This window comes from Sphaerodactylus townsendi, linkage group LG08 (assembly GCF_021028975.2).
Source record: "Sphaerodactylus townsendi isolate TG3544 linkage group LG08, MPM_Stown_v2.3, whole genome shotgun sequence".
Classification (NCBI taxonomy): domain Eukaryota; kingdom Metazoa; phylum Chordata; class Lepidosauria; order Squamata; family Sphaerodactylidae; genus Sphaerodactylus; species Sphaerodactylus townsendi.
This window is the reverse complement of record NC_059432.1, coordinates 25,758,613-25,781,047: the sequence shown is the minus strand read 5'-3', so window position 1 is coordinate 25,781,047 and position 22,435 is coordinate 25,758,613. Positions and strand designations below refer to the sequence as shown.

The 22,435-nt window shown below is 44.8% G+C and overlaps 1 protein-coding gene across 2 annotated transcripts in view; it reads left to right on the top strand.

The window, feature by feature from the left end:
* The first annotated feature begins 3,293 nt into the window (after positions 1 to 3,293).
* The window catches only part of CHST3 (carbohydrate sulfotransferase 3), a 56,321-nt gene continuing 37,179 nt past the window's right edge, over positions 3,294 to 22,435 (top strand). Inside the window, exon 1 of one of the 2 annotated variants that reach the window (XM_048506222.1) lies at positions 3,294 to 3,971. The gene's annotated coding sequence lies outside the window, so the exon portion shown is untranslated. Of the gene's footprint in view, positions 3,972 to 10,300; positions 10,351 to 22,435 lie in introns of those variants that run through there. The other variant, XM_048506223.1, reaches the window with a different exon arrangement.

Below are 22,435 nucleotides of genomic sequence, written 5' to 3'. Positions count from 1 at the left end.
TGTGAAACTGTTGCAAATTTTATACTGAAAATTAGTAATTTTAGTAATTTTAACTGTATTTCTTAACCTTGTTTTGTTTTAAAATTTTGTCCTGTTTTATATGCCAATAAAGGCTTGTGTTGTGTTGTTGTCATTAACATTAATTTGATGCTGGAGAACAGTTAATCTGGAACCCAGCATTTTATTGCTTTGTAATAAGTACAGCTTTTTAAAAGCTAATTAAAAAACTGCCAGGTTGATGTTTGTAACTGCTGTGTACTTGATTTATTATTCCCTGCCTCAGGAATCCAAATTTCTTGGCCCAGACCTGTGATATATTTTTAAGTTTTAAATTATGGGAAAGATCACCCACAGCCATGGGTCTGGCTGAAAACTGGGAAACCTTGTGAAAGATTCTGGAGTATCTGAGCACCAGATGGGGAGGTCTTAGATTGCATAGGCAGGTGAGAAAAATGAATGATAGGCATGCCTCTTGAAAGTACCTCATTGTGCTCGAGATATCGCTTACTTGGCTCAAAGACCAGGAGGATCCAGAAGGGTCTATGGCAGGGGTCTGCAACCTGCGGCTCGGGAGCTGCATGCGGCTCTTTCAGCCTTTTACTGCGGCTCCACATAGCCTGCAGGTCTGAGGGTGCCGTGGGCGTGTCCCTCCAGCCCTCCAGAGCAGCGCTGGAAGGAAAGGTGAGTCGAGGGGCCAAACCAGAGGCGGCTCCATGCTTGAGGGTGCCGCTTTTCACGTCCCCTCCACTCACCTCTCCTTCCAGCACTGCTCTGGAGGGCTGGAGGGACACGCCCACGCTACCCACCATCCCTCCTCTGCTATCCCTGCAGCCACCGTCCCCCCTCTGCCCAAACAAGACCATCGGGCAGAGGGGGTTTCCCTGCCTGGTGCCGCTGCCTCCTTCAGTGCGAGAGGCAGCGACACCAGGCAGGCCATGGCCGCCAGCCCCACAGCGCAAGTGACTGCCTGCTCCATTGGGCAGAGGGGGTTTCCCTGCCTGGCGCCTCTGCCTCCCAGCGCTGGAAGGAAAGGGGAGTAGAGGGGCCCAACCGGAGGCGGCTCCGTAGATCTTCGGGGCCGTGGAAAACGGGTCCAAATGGCTCTTTGGGTGGTAAAGGTTGCTGACCCCTGGTCTATGGCTTAGGGAGCTGGGGATGTGTAGTCTGGAGAAGCAAAGGTTAAGGGGGGACACGATAGCTACGTTTAAATATTTGAAGGGACGCCATGTCGAAGAGGGAGCAAGCTTGTTTTCAGCTTCCTCAGAGACTAGGACACAGAGTAATGGATTCAAAGGGCAGGAAAAGAGATTCCATCTAAACATTAGGAGGAACTTTCTGACTGTCAGGGCTGTTCAACAGTGGAATTCACTGCCCCGGAGAATGGTGGAGTCTCCTTTTTTGGAGGTTTTTAAACAGAGGCTGGATGAACATATGTTGGGAGTGTGTTCCTGAATGGCAGGGGGTCGGACTTGATGGCCCTTGTGGTCTCTTCCAACTCTATGATTCTATGCATGGAATGATTTGTTTTCCTTTTCCTAACACAGATCTTGTTCACCCTATGCTTTTGTAACTGGGAAAATTTCAAACAATATTGCCAGCAATGCTGTTTGCAAAGGGGGGAAATTAGAAGTCCTGCTGGGTACATACAAGTATTCTTACATCTTTAAAGAGATTCTTGGTCACAGACCAAGCAGAGATGAAAGATGAGTGGGCAAGGGAAAGTAGATTGGCTTTTTTTAAAATAGAAAAGCAAAGCAAATGCAATATGGTCCTCACGGTGAAGAACATGAAGTATGAACAGTGATATGTGTTGGCAAAGTTAGGCTCCAAACTATGCCAGATGGCTTCATCAGATGTCCACTGTTGCCTTAGTTACTTTCTGAAAATCCATGGAACGAAGGACTTCACAAACGATCCAAGACACAGATATCCGTCTTGCTCGAATTAAACTGTGAAGAGCGGTGTCCTGTTCAGCTTGTGTTGCTGCTGGTGTGTCTTGCATGGTTATGAATATTCTACCTTCTGTGTGTAAGAATTAACATGACATCTGTGAGTAAACCCTAACATGTGATTGAACACACAGTTGTGGCTAAGCAAAGCTGTACATGCAGCACAAAAAAATCACATAAAACACTTGCCACGTCAGCATGTGAACATGCTGTGTGCAGCTTGTAGCTCAGTTGCATATGCATGGAGGCCATGAGGGGAAGCGAGTACTTCCGGATGGGTGCTTTACACAGGCTGGTGTGATTTCTGCTATGCATTGTTGACAATAACTTGGGGAGAGGATGATTACATGGGAGTGCCTTTCATACTGGAACATGGTGCTGTGTAAAATTCAGTTTCAGGTCTGTTCTTACATAGCAAAAGTAAGTATTTTGGGCCAGTTTTACTTCTTTTGTACATGCTTGGGAAATTCTGCACAGGCAACATGGGTTCATGGACAGCAGCTGAAGGGGCCAGCTAGGATTGGTGGGATCCCGGAGGCAGCACAGTTCAGACAGAAACACTGCGCAGCCGAGAATCCTCCCATCTACTTGTATGGCGTAGTGGTCACCTATTAGAGTATCAACTCTAATGGCGGCCATCTGGGGAATCCACCATAATAGTGGATGGAAGGGGTGGGTATTGAATGCTTCTTGCTTGCTGCAGTTTGCACAGGCAAGCAGGAAGCGTTTGCAACCTGGATTCAAGAAAAAAAGTCCCTAATTTAATGATTTTCATTTAACCTGGGTTCTGGTCAATAAAACAGTTTAGAAGGGGTGGGGGGGGGAAGCGAATTCTGTGGGAGCTCCACTCCCAAAATGGCTAAAGGGCCTCAACCCGTTTTACTCGGCCCCTGCAGAACCACCCAACCACAACTGTCACCCAGGCTCCAGCCAAGGCCCAGGTCACCTGCTGACCTCGAGAAAGTTTAGGAGGGAGCAGGTCAGTTGAGTTCAGATCTCCCGTGTGTGCCTGCGCCTGCGTGTGTGAAGTGCCCCCAGGCCACTTCGACTAGTGGCAGCCCTGTTCATCAACAGAAAGAAAGAAAGAAAGAAAGAAAGAAAGAAAGAAAGAAAGAAAGAAAGAAAGAAAGAAAGAAAGAAAGAAAGAAAGAAAGAAAGAAAGAAAGAAAGAACAGCCACGGATGTCTCCAGTCAGAAAATATGTGAACTCCTCGCTCTCGTGTCCTCTCTCCGTCCCCCTCCCCGCCACCCATCCCCATAGAGGGGCACAATAAAGTGGCGCCTCGTGATCCACCTGGGCCAAAGCCCTCAAAGCAGCCAGTCCTCAGTCTTGCGCAGCTACGTGCTGCTCCCGCCAGCAGGCAAAGCGCCTCAGGACCCAGCCGCATACTTGGTCAGCAAGGGTCTTGGACAAAGCCAACAGAAGGATCCTTGTTAGTCGGCAGCTCCCTGGAGAGAGAGGCTGGGAAGGGAGCGGGAGAGAGAGAAGGAGCGCGGTGGTCGGGTGGGCGCCCCCCTCCCTGTCTCCTCCCCCGTCTGCATAAGTAACGGGGGGGGGGGGAGAGGGGAGCGCCTCAGCCAGAAGGGGACCCGGCGACTTTCCTCCCACTTTGCCACGCCGCCTGCCCGGGGCAGCGCTGCTTTCTGGCACTGCGGCGCAGGCTCTGTTTTTACGCACACGCTGCTTTCCAGGGCCATTTGGAGACGCTTCAGGAATCCAGCCGGGAAGGTCTGAGCGTGTCTTTCAGGAGCAGCCAAAGGGGGGAGAAGGAGGAGGAGGTAACGTAGGAGGGACTCGGGCTTTCCCCGTCCGCCGGGAACGGTCCTCACGTCTGACCTCCTCTCCCCCCGGCTTCGCCAGCGCAACTCTTGCAACCCCGTGTGAAGGGCAGGGAGGGACCGCCGCCGCCGCCTCCCTCCCGACCATCCCCGCACATCCGCGCGGGGCAGGCTCGTTCAAGCGGCTTTCCTGAGGCTGAAGGCGGAGAAGGGGCGCGCTGGGAGCGACTGGTCCTCGGTCAGGTGGGTGCCTTTTGGAGAGAGCCACCCGCCCCGGCAGGGTCAGGCGAGCAACGCGCCGGGCGCCTGCTGTGTGCGGGGCGTGCATGCTTCGCTGCCGGCTGCGCCGTTGTCTGCCGCCCTCTCGCACTCTTTTGTTTCTTGGTGGCGAGGGAGTCCTTTTGTGCTTCGGTGACTCATTTGCAGCTTTGCTGATGCGTTGGGAGGAGGGAGGGAGGGAAGGAAGGAAGGAAGCGGCTCTGCCACATCCCCATGCTGGAAGAGCAGGGGAAGGTACCTTTCCGGGGTGGGGAAAAGACAGACCCCAACAAAACACACGGAGAAAGTTTTGCTACGAGAGAAAATAGCAGAGAATTGCATTCCCTTAGACACATCGATTTTAGAAATACAGCCGAACTGAGCATTTCTAACTCCTGAGAGTGAACAGTAGCGCAGTCTTAAACAAGAGCTGCGCCCGTCTGAATGCATGGAAGCAAATGGGTTCAGGAGGGAGTACGTCTGTATGAGATCGAACTGCTCAATATTTGTTTAAGGTTGTAGATCTAGTCATAGGTGCTTGAGGTATTTACCATTCGTTGGCTTACGCTGCCGGTTTCCCCAGATCTCGACGTGATTGTGTTGGGTGTCGAGGTTTTACTTTTTGACACATCCTGTTACATCTCTGCCGTGCAGGGTAACAACGAAGCTCTTATCTGCGAACACAGCAGGAAGTGGGGCATGGCTCTCAACCTCCTTTTTAAAAAAAGACGTTTAAAATGCAAGATGTGAATTTAAGAATTACACAGGATTGCTTCTCCGAACCTGAAAACGCTTTGATGGGAGATGAAAGCGTTCCAATTAGGAAGAGTTGGGCAGCTGGCACGTTGCATTGTAATTGGTTCCAATAAATAGTGTGTTTCCTAAGGCTATGCCAGACAAGGGGCCCAATCCACCCGGAAGTTCTCGTTCAGTTCCACTAAAATTAATGGCAGCTATGCAACAGAGCTCCTGGGCAGTTTCTGTTCGGTTCAGATGGGCTTGTAATATGGATCCTGCCAAACTTTGTCTCTGCAGAAATCAGCTCTGTAACTGCATGAGACCCATATGTAGTTCATCATGTGTGATAAATGAGTGTGAATATTTGGCATGTATAAAACACCTGGCAAAGTAGATGCATTTGAGGATTCATAGTTTTGCACTGGACAGGCTACTGTGTGGGAGATTCTTCATGCATAAAGTAGTCCTCTCTGCTTGACCTTGATTGGCTCAAGGATTAGATTTCAATTTCTTGTTCTCTTTATTACTTATAAATGTTATGCAGCCTCTCCAGGAAAGTTGCCCAAGATCCATCCCATATTTATTGCGAAATAACAAGACCAATATAACAGTGAATTTCATCCCTTGGCAGTATACAACACATGCCTGAAATGGGTTGATTGGATTTTTATGGGCCCCATTTTACAGAATTCAATAAATCAGAAAAGTCAGACAGTATGCATGTTCATGATTGTCTCTTCATAATACAAACTAGGGATCTGCTGCAGCAAAACAACAAAAAATCCCCGCATGTTGGAGAAAGCTAGGTTAGATTTTTTCCTTCTCAGATGTGCTAGCTGTTTACATGCAGGGATTTTGCAAAACTGGGATTGAAATTTAGGATTGTTTTACCAACATTCTGAAGTGATAAATTCTCTGGGGGACAGTATCACATACTTTTTGGTGCCAGGCCAGATCTATATTTTTTTTTGGGGGGGGGGAATGTAGTGGTATGTCTCTATATTGTAGATATATACAGTCCAAAGTTGAGAGAGCAGAAAATACTATGTTGTGCAGGATTTTGTTAATCTTTGTACTCCATGAACTAATCTACACTTGAATCTGCCGTTCACCTGATTCTTGTTACAAATGCAAAGCCTCTCACTTCACTGGATAAATGACGTGTACATCTATTTTGGAAGCTAAGCAGAGTCAGCCCTGATTCATATTTGGGTGGGAGACTATCAAGGAAGTCCAGGGTTGCTGTGCAGAAGCAGCCAATGGCAAAGCACCACTGTTAGTCTTTTGTCTTGAAAACCCATAAAGGGTCACCACAAGTCAGCTGCGACTTGATGTGACTTTCTACCACCACCACCACCACCACCACCACCACCCCGCATCCATAAGAATTCTACTTTCTTTCTATTTTAATTCTACTTTATCTGTTTTACAACCATTGGGAATGGTACCCATCCACTTTTTAAAGAATCATTTTAAGTTTAGCCTATAAATAATTAGAAGAAAATAAAAATTTAACAGCAGTAGGTTAACTACACTACTAGTATATGTTTCATACTAGGTCTATTGAACTGATCTGAAACCTTTAATGACATTCAGATGACAACAATAATACATATTTTTTAAAATACAAGTTTCTAAAGGAGCATCTAACAAAATAGGGATCTATGCAAAAAAACTCCCTCTAAAATGATAAATTAAAAACTAAATAAAGTGTTTCAAAGGTTACATTAAGAACGTCTTGCAGTTACAATACAGAGGAACCTGGCAGTTAACTCTAGGGCCGCTTCCTTGCGACGGGTTACTTAGCTGGGGGTCGGGTCGAAAGCGTGACATGACGCTGACTCCAACTCCCCTGGGACCGGTCCTTAGCGAACGGGTCCCGGTAATGACCGGGAAAGAAGCAAACAGCAGTGTCGTTAAACCCGATCGACTTACCGTCCCTGCGACGGTCTGGCGCATCGCCGAGGCCAGGGGACACGCCCCCCTGTCCTGCATGACCGCTCTGGAGTTGCAGGGGGGGCATGTCCTTAGGCCTTGGCGATGCGCCGGATGGTCGCAGGGATGGTAAGTCGATTGGGCAAGGGGGGAGGGATGGCGGGGAGCGAGGTGGGAAAATGGTGGCTTCGTACCACTGGGGAGGAGCGAGGGCAGCGCGGCTGCAAAGCAGCTGCGCCCCCCTTGCGAACAGCTCCCTCGGGACGGCGTTTTTGCCATCCCTAGGGTGCTGTAAATGTGGAAAGGGCCTAGGAGTTCTCTTGAGCATTGTCCAGAAGGAAGATAGTTTTCTGTTGGTCTGTGAGGATGCTGTTGTCAATCAACAGAGGTGCCAGGAACTTCCCCCTAGCTGCATTATAAGGACAGTGGTGTAGGATATGATGAACTGACTCTTCACAATTCATGTTACAAATGCAAAGCCTTTCATGGCATGGTATTTTCATTTCCCATCTCAGGAAAGCAATCTTTTGTCCATATCTGACCCCATTAGTTTCCTCCATAGAAGGTATCTAGAAACAGGGTCAAAAATTGCCTTAAGATCAAGAAAGGCAGCATAAAGTTTTGATTTGTTTTTGTACTAAACAATTGTTCATGGCAGCCTTACCTTGTTTAAATCCAATCTGTTCTGAACCAATTATATTTTTCTCTGAAATCCATTTCAGCAACTTGTTAAGCAGATATTTTGCATACAGCTCCCCCGTAATCGAGAGAAGACTTATTGGATGATAATTTTCTGGGAGTGTGTTGTCCCCTTTATTAAAAAATTGGAACTATAATTGCCCCTGTCCACGCAGCAGGTATAATTCCAGTATAATCAACAAAAGTAAATAGATGTGCCAAAACAGGAGCCCACCATTCTGCAAATATTTTAAATAGCTCTGGAGGGAGAGAATCAGGACCGGGTAATTTGTTACACTTAAGTTAATCAATAAGCTCTCTCACTTCTGTTATGGAGACAGGTGACCATGGGGGGGGGGGGTTCTCTCAACTGATATAAAATCATTTGGCTTTTGAGGCAGAAGAGTTGTCTCTGAATAGGTCTATGAAATAGTTGTACCACTTGTCACAGGAGATTCTAATAGGTAACAGATTGGATGGTTGAAGTGTATCTGAAGTTAGGGACCAAAATTTCTTAGAATAATTTTGAGAAATTAAGAGAGCATCCCAATGCATGTTGATTTCTTTTAGCCTATTTTCTTCAATCATCCGGCGCAGCATTTCTCGGGCATGAAAGTTCTCTTTGGGTAAATTGCTGCATCCTGATCATTTATATTTAACATAAATATCTCTAAGCAGTCGTTTGAGTTGGTAACAGTTGCCACTGTGTTCAAGGTTCCTCTTGAAGGCCGTTTCTTAAGGTTAGAAGCATCGCAGGTTATGATTATTTGAGTTAAACTTCCAAACCATGTTAAAGTATCTGTCATACTATTGTAGCAAAAATGTAGATCTAAATTCTACCAAGTTCCTGGGATAGTAGGAGACTTTGGAGTTTGTCTACAGTTTAGTTTGTACTTGGTCTATTGCACATTAATGCTTTTTACAGAAATCATACAATTTATTGCATTTACTTAGCAGTTCTTAATCAATCATACGATGATAATAATAAATCATACAAAACCTAGTTTTATGGCCATCGCTTACTTTGTGATGCTCCTTTCTCCACATATTCTATAAAAAAGTAGCCATCTATTTAAAAGTTTATAGACTAAGATATGTTATTTGCTCTTTTAAGTTGTTAAGATATCTAGAATTAAAAGGTTTCACACCTTCTCATACCACTGCCTAATGGAAGTTATCTTAGCTTTTTTTTAGTATGAGAAGTTCTGCTGCCAGTAGCGGCATTGAAATCATTTCCCTTTTTACGATAGTAAGTTTTTGTGTATCTTTTTTTTAAAAAAAATGTCGCAATTAAGGCATTATAAGGGACTTTGTATTGGGTAATTAATTCTACCTCTGTCAAGATCTTGTCCTAAATAAACTCATTTCCACCAGCAGTGCAGAAAATTAATTGGGTTGCCACAGCCTTTCCAGCATAGACCTAAGTGACCTGGTATGATATTAATAACAATGAGAGTGTGTGAGGTACCACTGGCTCATAATTTTATAGGCTAGTTCTTTAACGTTGGTACAAGCTGATATAAGAGGATACATCTTCCAAACAGATGTCCAGCCATCCTCAAAAATTTGATTTCTCTCTGCTAATTATTAGTATATGGAGCCAAAAGGAGAGTTATATTTAAAAGTCTCGTATAAAGTTGAAACAATACCTTTAAAGTAAATTGGTCTATTTAGTATCAATGTATCAAATTTTGTCAGTGGCTTAATAATAATTTGACAGATAGCTGGCCTTTGGAATAAATGCAATAATTGCAGATATTGGAACCCATAAATTTTACTTTCTCCCATATTTTGCAGTAATGACCTACTTGTTAATGCATCTTTTTCAAACAAGTCTTTAAATGTGTAGCTGTTTCTCCCCCGCCCCAAAGTGTTATATACCACCCACTGAGTGAACCAATTACTCTTTCAATTGGATCTTATTTTGACACACTCTTTTTAACATGGACTAGAAATGTGGGGGGGGGGGGTCCTTTTCAATGAAAGCTGAAGTTTTTAGGAAGTGAACAGTGTCATCCTAAGTGGAGTGTCATCCTAAGAAGGGTGTAATTCTGCTTAAGGTTGCATTGTGAATTCACTGCCTAGCTGTTCAATTGGTACTGATACTCTGCAGCAGTCAGGCATAGCTTCCTGTTTTGCAGAAGCCCTAGATGTGCATGTGCAAAGGATGCCTGTTACTGTTGTAATCATAGTAATCATCATTTTCATCATTGTGTAAAAAATCTGTGAAGGCTTTCTGTAGAATATAAAGTAGACAGTTCCTAAGCAGTGGGTTGACAAGCTAATGATACAAAAGTGCACATAGAAAGAGAAAGGTAAATAAGAAAAAAGTGAGACCTTAAGGAATCCTGGGAGTCAAATCATATTCTCTAATTCAGCTCTGTGACAGTCACATTTAGGGTTTCTTTTTTTCAATTTGTGCAATTTGTTTCAATTTTTTCAATATTGTGCATCCAGGTGAATAAGGTCTATATACTGGTAATCTCTAAGGCAATTTTAAAATCAACTTTAGAAACTTAGCCCTCCAAACAATCCTTGGCTCATTCCGCACATGCAGAATAATGCACTTTCAAACTGCTTTCAGTGCTCTTTGAACCTGTGCGGAATAGCAAAATCCACTTGCAAACAGTTGTGAAAGCGGTTTGAAAACGGATTATTTTGCGTGTGCGGAAGGGGCCCTTGTTTTTAGATGGAATTCTTAAATAATGCTTCATTTAAGCTACAATTGCATAGTAACATAGACCCTTCCACATGGGCTAGGGGACCCGAGCTGCAGCCAGGATAATTGATTTTGGTGCAGTCCTAGGGGCGTTTGCACTCTCCCATGCAAGCGACCCTGAGGCTGCCACAGCTTGTAGACACGCCTCCGCAAGGAGGTACATATTTTAAAAAAACCTTACCTTCTTCTCTGCACAGCCCCACAGGGACGAGGGGGCAGGCCCTCGTGGCCATGGTTGACGTCTTGGGCTGGAGGGCCGGTCACCCTCTCCTGCAGAACAGTGCAGGAGAGAAGGTAAGTCTAAAAAAACAAACTGCGGGCAAAAGCGGCGGCTGCCGCCTGGGGCCCTTCGCACAGGTGCAGTGGTAACCCAGGATGTTCAAAAAGAATCTCAAATATCCCAGGTTCTGCCATTTAATTCAGGGCAGGGCTGATTTAGGGGCAGGAGCCATGCGACGTTCCCGCCCCAAATGGTTTTCATCCTGGGTTATTTGGCCCATGCAGAAAGGGTAATAAAGGAATGCTACAATCTTTGTTTGGACTATTGTGATAGATTTGCATCAGATGTGGACATTCTTCAATAATGCTCATTAATGTACTTCATAAAGACATACATTCATTGGGATTCTTTGGAGGAGGATAGAATAGAATCATAGAATGCATAAGGCATACCTGTAATTGCATCTTGACTGTCACCTCACCTTGCTCCTGGTTCTAATCTTCATGCTTTACGTAGGTGTTTGTCATGCCTCCTCTCATAGTTATGGCCCCTGGATTTTTTGGTGCTGTTTACAGCAAAACTGTATTTGCATAATGAGCACCGTGCACACTGATGATTTGATTCAGCATGGAAAAAATTGGGTGGGGGATCTGAACTATTTTCTGTGGGATTAAGATATATCTTGAAGGAAGTCAGAACAAGTGCCTTCCTGCCTCTCCAGAAATAATTTAGTAGAGGAAATATACAAGGAAGTGATGAGTGGATGACTTCTAAAATGTAGAGAAAGAGGAAGTCTCTGCTGATGAAAGAGGAGACTGAATACTGAAAAATGGTACTTGTGTTGCCCTAGCATAACACTTGGGACGAAATATTGAAAGGCTAGTTCCTCTCCAACAAAAGGTACTAACTGTTGCAATTGATGAAAATAGACTGTGGAATACTAATTCTAAACAATCAGAGAACTGGACCTTGGACAAAATACACCAGCTCCTTGCACCATTTGCCAAGATACATTTTACATTCACTTTTGAAAGGGAAGGTATGCAGTCTTCACGTGCATCTGCATTCTGTGTTAGCCTGGTATTTGTACATTTTCATTCTGAACATCCAGTGAGGGCATGTCCACTCATAATAGCAGGGGCCAGGCTATTTGATTGCTGTGAAACACATTTCTCTTTTGCACAAACCACACAAATCCTTGTCCTTCCACATGGTTAATGCTAGAAATTATAGGTTGGGCAATCCGCACGAGAGAAAGAGCATTGTAGGTGTGCAGAGTTTCCAGATGCATTTCCTAGGGAGAAGGGGCTGCTTCCTGTACTTTCCAGAAGGATAAGAAGCGGCTCCTTAAGGCAGGAAGAAATCATTCTTCATTGTACAATTCTGTGTTCACATTGATATCCAGGCCTACATATCTATTTTACTTCCATTTAAAACAGAACAAAAATATATCCAACACTGTTCTGATCTAACTGCGTTCATTAATTCAGCTGTTTCAGCATTCTGCTCTCTGCCTTCTGAATGTGAGAGATGAAAACATTTGAGCAAGCCGTGCATTAATAACTATTGTGCAGTGGTAGGGGTGGAAGGAGAGCACCAGAGTCTTTTGCTTGGAATTGTAGATTTGTTTACAAAAATAGGTTGTGGAAGTCCTGTTGCTTATAGACTTGGGGACAGGCCGGCATCTGAGTATCACCTGCTTCTTGTAAGCATAGAAGCACATTCTTAAACTGAAACAGACTACAGAAATTGTATACTATAACCTTAACAAGGATGCCTTGGAAAGGAGTGTCCAACATTAGGAGGGTCCTAGTTAGGGTTGCCAACAGTCCTGGAGAATTGCTTATTTTTTTCACATTAAGATTCCATTTAAGGAACAGGACATTTTCTCCAGAACTGCAGGCAACCTTGTTTAGGTTAGTAAATGAAACTAGTAACGAGAGTCCTGCAGACAGTCAGCTACTGTCAAGAGCAGGGGTGTCCAACTGGCCATGCCAGCAGGGGCTGATGGGAGTCACAATCCATGAACTTCTCAAGTGCCAGAGTTGGACACCTCTGGTCTAGAGCATGGCCAGCTCTGGAAAAGGGGACAGAGTCAAAAACAGGCAGCAATTGCATCATCCTTCATGGCACCTTTCTTCCTTACTGAGGGGTGTGTGGCGTCCTTCCCAAATGCGATGTTGTGGAAAAATGAGTCTGGACACCACTCTGAATCTGAATGTTCCATGTTCCTAAGAGGTTTCTCCTTCAGGGCTGGCATAGGCAGTTTCACGTAGACCTCATATGTGGTGTCGCTTCCCTAGCTTGGACCTCAGCCACTGTGATCGGAAGCTCTGACTTTTGTTGACACAGTTGATTGCTGCAGACAAATTCTGGGATGGAGCAAAAGACACATGGGGATATTCTTCTGTGAGAGCATGTAAGGACTTCTGTGGAGAGTTCCTGTTAGTATTCAGAAGCGTCATCTGCATAAAACCCTCATTCATCCAAGGGGAGAATAGAGTGTTGTGTATGTAAACTGTGCATTTTATCCTACCCTGCCAATAGTTCTCTGGGAAAGACCTGGTAAACCTCACTTTCCTTATAGTTTTAGTACTAGTTGCCCTTTCCAGTTATTAATTTGGGAGATTTACGGTCCCTGTTTTTTTAACAGTCACTTTTAAAACACAGTTATTTTGTCTAGTAACTTTCATAAACCTGATTTGATATTTGCACTGGAAATGGGGCAAAAGTTTCCTGGAAACGAACTGCATATTAACCTCAGGTGCATTCTGGGAAATTCATTGCTGTTCCCTGGAAACTTGACAATGGATTGATTTACAGGGAGGAATTTTTTCTGAGCCCTGGTCCTTGCCTGCTAAGATGCAGCTTGGGATGGTGGGAGAAAACTGAGCCCAATATTTGCTTTACCACCTTAAAGAGAAGCAAATGCAGATTGCAAACTAGCAGGAAGGAACAGGCTCTCCATTCAGCAGTTTCTCTGGACTCTTAGTCCAGGGGAGAGTGGGAAAAGATTGACAAGTGGGAAGAGATATAGTTCAACCTCCATGCCATCTTCTTTAACAACGCAGTAGCAGCCTGTAGGCATAAATAATTTGTAAAGAGACCTTTGAAACAAGGATGTCTGACCTGAAAACACAGCTTATTTAGGCACAGATGTAGGTTTGTGGTTTAGAACAGGCCCTAAACGCACAGCAGGGAAGTGTGTGTGAACACAGCAGCCAACATTATTTTTGCTACAACAACCCCCCACCCCCCCACCCCACACCAAACAGCAGCCAGCTACACCTCAGTTGCATTTAAATGCAGGAACTTTAAGATCTCAGCCTTCTGCACCAGGGTTTCCCAGCAATTCCTGGTGGTCTACAGAATATTGTTGTATATAAACACTGTGTGTTTCCTGCTCAGTTGACACTCAGATTTTGGTTTATAACCTTTGAAATACTCTGAGTCACATACAACAGATATGAGATGCATATCCCAAGCAATTAACTGCTGCCTCTCACCTTGGGGCACACAAAACAATATGGGGTTTAAGAAAACCAGCAGGTCAGCACCAGGGTGGGTCATGGGTGATTGAACTGCAAGACTATAACACTGTGGTCTGGTTTGATCTGTACTAAACCACTGGCTGTTATTACAAGACTTTTCACATTTAAAGAGAACAGATTCAAATGTCAAAGTGTTTTTCATCAGTCAAAGAGTATGTAGGCCTACGTGCATACCTAATTTAAGATTTCTATCTGCTGTGTATAGGGTATGAAATAGAGTAGTGGTAAGCACAGAAAACAAAAAATTGGAAGTTATTTAGCAAGTAATGTTATTTGATGAAATGAAATGTGGTCGATTTCCACGCATTAAGCCTCTGCTTAAGGGATAGGACATTTTTCTTCAGTCCTGTTGATAGTCCTATCTGTTATTTGAATTGTTCCATGTTCGTGCCTCACTCACTAGGGGTTAGTTAGGTACTTCCACTGTAGACATTTATCATATTTTACCAAAATTGGTCCCTTGTTCAGGAAGAATTGGGGGTGGGGAGAGCAATCAAAGACCCGGCTTATTCAGTCATAGTGCTCACTTTGCAGACAGCAATTACTCAATCAGTTCCCCTGTTAACGTACTGACATCCAAGAGAAACATTTTAGGAGAAGAATTCTGAGGAAAATAAATAAGCATAATACCAGTCCTGACACTCCCTGACTTTCAGTGAGTCAGTGACAAGAAAGTGTCAGAGCATAGCTGTGGGTTTCCTTATGGTTAAATATTTTCCAAATTCTTTCAGTTTCTGAAGATGTAATTCCCTTATTCCCATTCCTAATTTTGCCTTTTCCTGATTACAGCTGGTCCTGATATATCACACTTCAAAGGTTTAATCTTTGTGGGAACTTGGTCATTGCTATCTCCAGGGAAGGGATGTTTACAGAGCTCAGCCGCATCTCCTCTTTAATAGGCCAAGTTCTGAAACCGGCACAGGCTACATGTCCACTAATCTGTGAAGGAGCACCCTTGAATCCAGGCAATCCTAGTACTGACCAGGGCCAAACACACCTTCCTGCTTTCTTCCACTTCTATGCTGACAACTCCCTTTTATTCGTCTCCATCCTAGTGCTCACATGAAATCCTTAGGGGCTTCAGGACTAAGTTTCTAACCTAGTCAATTTTGGCTTGCATCAGAGAAAACAAGCCTTTTTTTTTTAAGTTTCCAGACACAGGAAGAGGTGGATAGAAGACAGAACCACACAGTTGTTACCTAGCTTAACAGTCAGAATGCAATGGGGGAAAGAACTCAGCTTGGCAGTGCGAGAGGCAGGCTAGGTGGGATCTTTTAGACAGCTATACCAGAATTGGCTTTTGAAACGTTCCACAGAGAATGCTAAGGAGACCAAATTGTAGTTCTAAATATTTTTATATAAATTTTAGTTGCAAACAATCATACAGTAAGACATGGAGAAGCAGAGGTGGGATCCAGCAGATTCTCACAGGTTCCCGAGAGTAGGTTACTAATTATTTGTGTGTGCCAAGAGGGGGTTACTAATTGGTGATTTTGCCACATGATTTTTGCCTTAGTTACGCCCCTCCTCTCAGCAGTAGCGCGCAGAACTTCAAGCAGTCTAGCAGGAGGTGCACCGGCGTGCGTGGCAGCCTGCGCCTGCATGCATTCGTTTCCCGCCGAAGGACCGGTGCAGTGGCTGCATCCTTGCCACAGCCCCGCCCAGGAATGCCCCACCCCATCATGCCCTGCCACGCCCCCGTCATGCCCCGCCCAGCCCCATTGGCGCTACTCCAAAGTTTGAATCCCACCACCATGGGAACCTGTTACTAAAATTTTTGGATCCCACCACTGTGGAGAAGCATACACACAGTTCCTAATGGATATGTGCAGGGAGGAAAAGATAGGTTTGGATGATACATTGGGGAGGGGAGCAACGGGGACTATATGTTACCTAAGTTCAGCTGAAGAAGTCTTGAAGAAGGCAAGGATTCCTATGCCAGCATGGGAATCCAAGCGGAGGACGATATCGTGTCTCAAACCAACTATACCAAGAGAGGTTTAGCCAGTAAAGAGCGCTGAGTCTGGGGTGAACAGTACTTTTATACTCCTTTGCGCAGTGTGGGGCAGGAGCATGCAAGTTTCAGTTTCGTTTTCCTGGATCTTTTAGGATTTCCATGCTGGGATTGCTGGCTTGAGCTAATTAGTGGCTCATCTATTGTTATCTAAATCCCAGGATAATAGAGCCAATTGTTTTTTTTATTGTATCAGGGAAGCCTTGAATGGCTTTGAGCAGAGTGTCTTCTAAAAGTCTCTGCCCAGGTATTCAGATTTGGCTGAGGCTTGGAGTGGAACAGGGAATCGATTGTTAAGGAGATGGTTTCTAAAGACAGAGGAAAGGAAAATCTGGTATCAAGGAGTTCTCCAGGTTCTTTGTGTTAGCGAACGTCTTTGGTGGGGTGTAGTAATCAAGATACAGTCCATGAGACTTCCAGCCTTAGTTATCTGGAATAACTCAATTAGTGTTTTAATTCTGCCAGCAGGCATTTCTGTACTTGGTCTGTTTTTGGTTTGGACTTCTGCTACACACACACAAATATGAGAGTTGGCATCTGCCAGTACATATTGCAGAAATAATAATATGAAATCCATATTTCAATAAAGCGGGGTGTGAAGGGTAGGGCAACACAGTGATCTTTTCCGCTCAAACCTTTTAAAACGTTTGGAGGCAGGAAATAAAATGTTTCCTCTGTGGAGTGCTGCATTGTTGTTTCCCCCTTATGTCCCAAAAATGTTTAATTTCCAACCTGGAAACATTTTATCTGAAAACCCTTGTACAACGATTCTTTTGTGTGAAATTTTTTCAAAACATCTTCCCTTGCTGTGTGGACATATTTAAAACATTTTATCTTTCCTGCTGTGTTTTCCATGCCTCTGTGCCGCCTTTTCCCTTGGTGCCATTATATTGTATCTTTGAGCTCACTCCATTCCCCCTCACCTCATTATTTTTGTCAATTCTGTGTTTTTTTTTTAAAAAAATTGGTTAAATCTTTGAAGCATTGATTACACAGCAACAGAGAATCCATTCACTGAGTTTTCAAAGAATCAATCCTACAATAGCCAAAAAAGAGAGAGAGAAACTCTAACAGCAGCCATGAAATGTTTCAAGGGGATAAGTGTGAACAAACAGGGGGAGGGGGGATTGGAAACATTTTGCAAAAGTTCTGCAAATGTTTTAGGTGACTTGTGGTGAAAGGGTCAGTATCTGTACTGTGAATTCATCTGGTTAGTTTTCACTTAAGCTTTGATATTAAGCCCCTGTTTTACTGGCCCTTCAGGGTATGATGACTTTCCATTTAGACCACTTCTGGAGTCCAGGGGAGGGGGCAAGGGGGAGAGAGATTAACCTAGGCAGGAACGTTGTAATCTCTTTCTATTTTTTCATTATATTCCTATGCTGTGTCTCTGTGTGGTCTCGTGCATCCTCAGTGCCATTGAGAACGGATTTCCTGTTGACATGGGACTCATAACATTCATTCTATTTTTCTCTTAATAGCTGTGTTCCATTGGACATCTAAACTAAATGCAGACTTGTAAGGAAGCAGAGGAAAGCTGACTTGGCTTCTTGTCATGGGAAAATAGGAAGGGCTTTGAGGAGAGCTGTGTGGGTTTTTCTAAAAATTAAAGCTTCTACCAAATGCAAAACCAAACAACCCAAAGAATATACACAAGAAGGAAAGCAGCATTCTAGCTGCTTGTGAGCATTCTGTCCATCTCTTCCTCTTGAACCACTTTGCTGATGTGAGCAGAAAAGGTACTGTACTAACAGATGAGAGGAAGTTGGGACATTTGTAAGACCAACGCAGGACCTATCTCCCAAACAGGAGAAGCTGCATCTGAGGAATGTATGCTTTTCCCAAAAGCCCCATTGCCGTAGGAAGGGTAGTAAGAAAAAGGCTGTCTCAATGTAACGTTAAGGGCTATTGCGACTTCAACAGTCCATAAACCAATTCTTTCCCTCTCCCCTATTTTTGTGTGTGAAAATTCTGAGTTTAAAGTTTCCACTTTGGCCATGTTTCAGGTTTGAAGTGCATATAGTCTGTCAGTCTTTATTCAGTCACTGGCCAGCATATATAAACACACCTTACATCAGACAAACATTATTAACAACCTGTTCTACCAGGGACCCTTAGGTGGTGTATTTTGGTAGCAATGTGTAGGAACTTTTCCACTGTGTGTGAGATACTACAAACTTTGTCTTCAAGCAAAAATTAACTAACAAATTAGTTGGGCAATTAGTGATGGTGACCAAAGTGTCAACTTAGGAAAGGCTTAGTTTAACAACAGAACCTTTATAAGGCATGAATACCAGAAAAGTCACAGCAGGGAAACACAAACAAATCAAAACAAAATAGATTAGACACCTCTTACTATCAGGAGAGGCAATATTAGATGTTTTTGACCTCTTTGTATATTTGACAATGCAGTAAAATATGTGACATAGACTCAACCTCTTTTGCATTGTAGGGACATAAATGTGCCTTCCTAGGCCAATGGTGAAGCCTTCCTTTGAGCAAGGGTGATGGAAATGTGTTAGTGTGCCCTAGAGAAGGCCCATGGGAATTTTGCAAATGTAATGTTTAAAAGATACGAGCCTGCAGAGATTGTTGACCATGACTTTAGAGCCCTAAATGGGTTTGGAAGGAAGGCTATCTCATTCTGTACTTCAGTGCCAAGGAGATGTTGATGTGTCACTGCCTTTATCTTCCCTAATCTGAGCTCTAGTAAATGTTCTGGATCTTAACCAATCATATGTAATTTTTTTTCAATCCTTGCACTCCAGGCTGACTGGGGAGTAACTGAAAGGAAACTGGATATTAATCCTGTAAATTGCAGATGGATTCTCAGCCAATAGTTAATAATAACTACCCAGACCCTAGTCTCCACCTTTAATAGCCTTGCTTCTTGACAAAGTACTACGTTAGCCATGCACTTGGGGGCATTAAATGCAGCTCTAAGGAAGCTCGATTGTACTCGCTGTAGCACGACAAAGTTTATAAGGGCCCAGTTGGGCATCATAAGTGAACTGAGTCAGTGATTTGGCTATAAATAATCTGATCGCAGCTGAAATGAAGTTTCCCTCTTTAGTCCAATAGAATCTATATGTGTGGCCAAGGAGCTCCTTTGAGCAGAGTCAACATCAAATTGAATATGAGCCAACTGTCTGCCATTAAGTTGGAAAATTACACCCCAATATTTATAACACCAGGTCAATTGTTCATCAATTTGCCATGAAGAATTCTTAAACCTATTGTTAAAACACATTTATTTTGGTTTAATCTGATAAAATCACAGCATCATTCGCATATATAACTATTGGTAGCTTTTTCCCAGCTAGCTTTGGGATGTGGACATCTGATTTCTGCAGGCATTTTATTAATGAATCCATGTAGTTGTTGAGTAGAAAAAGGGCCAATAGGCATCCTCGTCTCACACCTTTCTCAGTAGGAACTGAATTTGACAAATGATCCTCATGATTTTACTTGAAGTCTAGTATTCTGATGCAGCTTGATGATCAAAAGCAATAGGCATTTGTTGAAGTATTAATCGATTTTGAATATACATATAAAACCTTAGAAGGACTCCAGCACAGCATGACATAAAAATAAAAGCTAGAAACATCTGTGTCATCCATCAACCACACCAACTAAATATAACAAAATCAACAATAATTGCAGCAAACAGAATGTTCTTTTTCTCCCATATGCTTAATTGTTTATTTAATAGAACACAAATTTTTCTTCTAGTACCAATCCTATGCAATATTTACTGGGAAGCAAGTTCCACCGATTCAACGGCCTGTAGGACTGCAGTGATGTACATAATTTGTCATGTTGTGTAGTGGTTAAGGTTTTGGACTGGAGAGACCTGTTGAGACCTCACTTATGCTATGAACTCACTGGGACTGTCTCTCAGCCTTATCTATTTCCTGTGAAGGGTAAAAAACGGGGAGAGTACAAGCCATGTAACCTACCTGAGCACCTTAAAATGGCAGAATATAAAGCCAATTAATTAATTAATGCAGTCCTTTTTTTCAAACCACACAGGTGTTTTTACTGCTTTTTTGAAGAGATATTCTGTTTTTATTAATAAAATTGTAACACTTTGGGCTTGTGCATACTTTGTTCTGGGATTAAAAATCCCGTAGCAAAGCAGTTTAGCTGTACATCAAATTGATTTGGTAAACCTGTTTAAATTGCACAGATTTAAAAGTATCAGCTAGGTAACAGGTAAATGTAGTCCCCTCTGCAAGCACCTGGTCATTACTGACCCAAGGGGTCAATCACAATGTTAACTAGGCAGACTATGGCCCTTTCCTCACGGGGCATTAACAGCGCCCTGGGGACGGTAAAAACGCCGTCCCCAGGGAGCTGTTCGCACAGGGGGCGCAGCTGCTGCGAAGCCGCCGTTTTCCGACCTCGCTTCCCCAGCGAGGTTTATGGGAAATGGCGGCTTCGAGCCGCTGCCGTGCGAACAGCAGCAGCTTGAAGGCGCCATCCCTCCCCCCCTCTGACCGGTCGACCTACTGTCTCTGCGGCCGTCCGGCACGTCACCGAGGCCTGGGGACACGCCCCCCTGCCCTGCGATGCCGGAGCGGTCGCGCAGGGCGGGGGCGTGTCCCCAGGCCTCGGCGATGCGCCAGACGGCCGCAGAGACAGTTGTCGACCGGGCAACGGCGCTCAGCGGCGCCGTCTTCCCAGTGGTTTCTGGGACCATTCGTGCGAACGGTCCCAGGGGGGTGGGTCAGCGTCATGTACGCCAACCCAACCCCCATCGTGGCTGTGCCAAAACGGCCTCAGTTTGCTGGGTTGTTCGCCATTGCCTTCCCTAGTCATCTACACTTTATACCCAGCAAACTGAGCACCCATTTATCCACTAATCTATCTGCTAATTTTCCATAATATGTTCTGCTTCAGCCAGTTGCTGGACTAAGCTGTCACGAAAATTTCTGTTGTTCCACTCCTTCTGGGACTGCAACGTGTAGCCAACATACTTTCAAAATCCCTCTTCACAGAGTTAACTCCTTCGGGGGTGGGAGGGAGTAGCTGAAGCTAGGATTTCTGGAATACCGTACATTGCACCAGGACCAATTTTATTATTGTATTTGCAGAATAGTGATTTCAGTGACGTAGCCGCCAGGGGTTCAACTGCATGAACATCTTTGTTTGCAGGTCAGCATTTATCATCCAACCAGAAATATGTGAAATGAAGAAAGCATGATTTGTCTGGGGAATCCCAGGCTGACAATGCACATTTGGTCATGCAGACATGGAAACCCGCCTGGCTCTGCTTACATTCCCATCTGCTAGGCAGGGGGGACCAGAGAAGACTGAGCTCACTGCACATGTGGGGCGTGGAGAACTGATGGTTTGTGTCTGGGGGAGGGGGGGCTAGTCCACTGCAGATCCCGAGGAGAATGAAAATCTTGGGGAGAATAAATAACTAGTAACCTGCATACAGTAGCTGTAATTTGAAGCATATACCACTTCTATGAAGGAACTGCCAGATGGAGGCCAAAGGCAGCTGACTTATGGCTGAGATGTCCTGAGTTATGCATTTTTAAATGTAGAGAGCTACTGTCCTGGATCTGAACTGGAATCATGAGCGTTGCTTAACCAAATGCATGAAAGAAACTTGAATGATTTGTCAAGAAGACATTCGGGTTCTTGTGCGGAATTATAAGGTAGTTTTGTATGAAGAAATGAACGTTTTATCAGCGCCCTTAAGTCAGTACTGATGGCAGCTTGCAGAGCAGGGCTCATTTGACTTTTGGAAAGAGTATGAGAAAAGGCTGTGGTGGTGTTGCTAACACTGGTTCCAGTGCTTGAAATACTGATCATGTGAAAACTCTTGAAAACTTGTTATTGACAATACCTTGCTCTCTTATCCCCGTGTTCTTCTCCTGGAGGCGACTTAGGGCGTCTTGGTTGGGTGTTTCCTAACCCTTCTTCTGAGAGGCAGGATGTTGTTTTTTCCAACTTCCTGTTGAAGGCCCGGCCTCCATTTTCCCCAGTCTTTTCCTGCCTGAAGCAGGGAGTGCAGGTTGTTACTGGCTCTGCAGCCAGATTTTTCCTTTTTGCCACATTTTGGATTTTTTAGGCTCAGCTGGGTCTCACCTACCCCCGGCTGGGCGCAGACGGAGCGTTCTTGGCTCCTCTGCAGCGGATGGCACCGGATTCCCTGGGATAACTCCCGGGATCCTCAACACCATCCTCGACGGCCATAGCCGCGATGGCGACCAGGGCTACCTCGCCGGAGACCTTTCACAGGTCGACGGCAGAAGGGACGAGGGCAGCCATCCGGAAGACCCAGGCTGCCCGGAAGAACACCGACGGCGGCATAATGCCGCGCGAACGCGTCCTGGCGGCGCCGGAGAAGAAACGCGGCGGCAAGTCCCGGAAGCCGAGGGAACCGCCGCAGGGGAGCGCCAGTGGCCCATGCAGGGTTGCGGAGGGCGGATCTCCCCCAACCAGGCACCGCGACCTCCCGGCGCTGGACGAGCAATCGCGCCACGATGCCGGCCCATGCAGGGCTGATGAGGGAGAGCGGCTGCGACGAGCGACGTGGGAGGCCCGGACCGGATCGCCTGAATCAAGGCAAGATCGGGG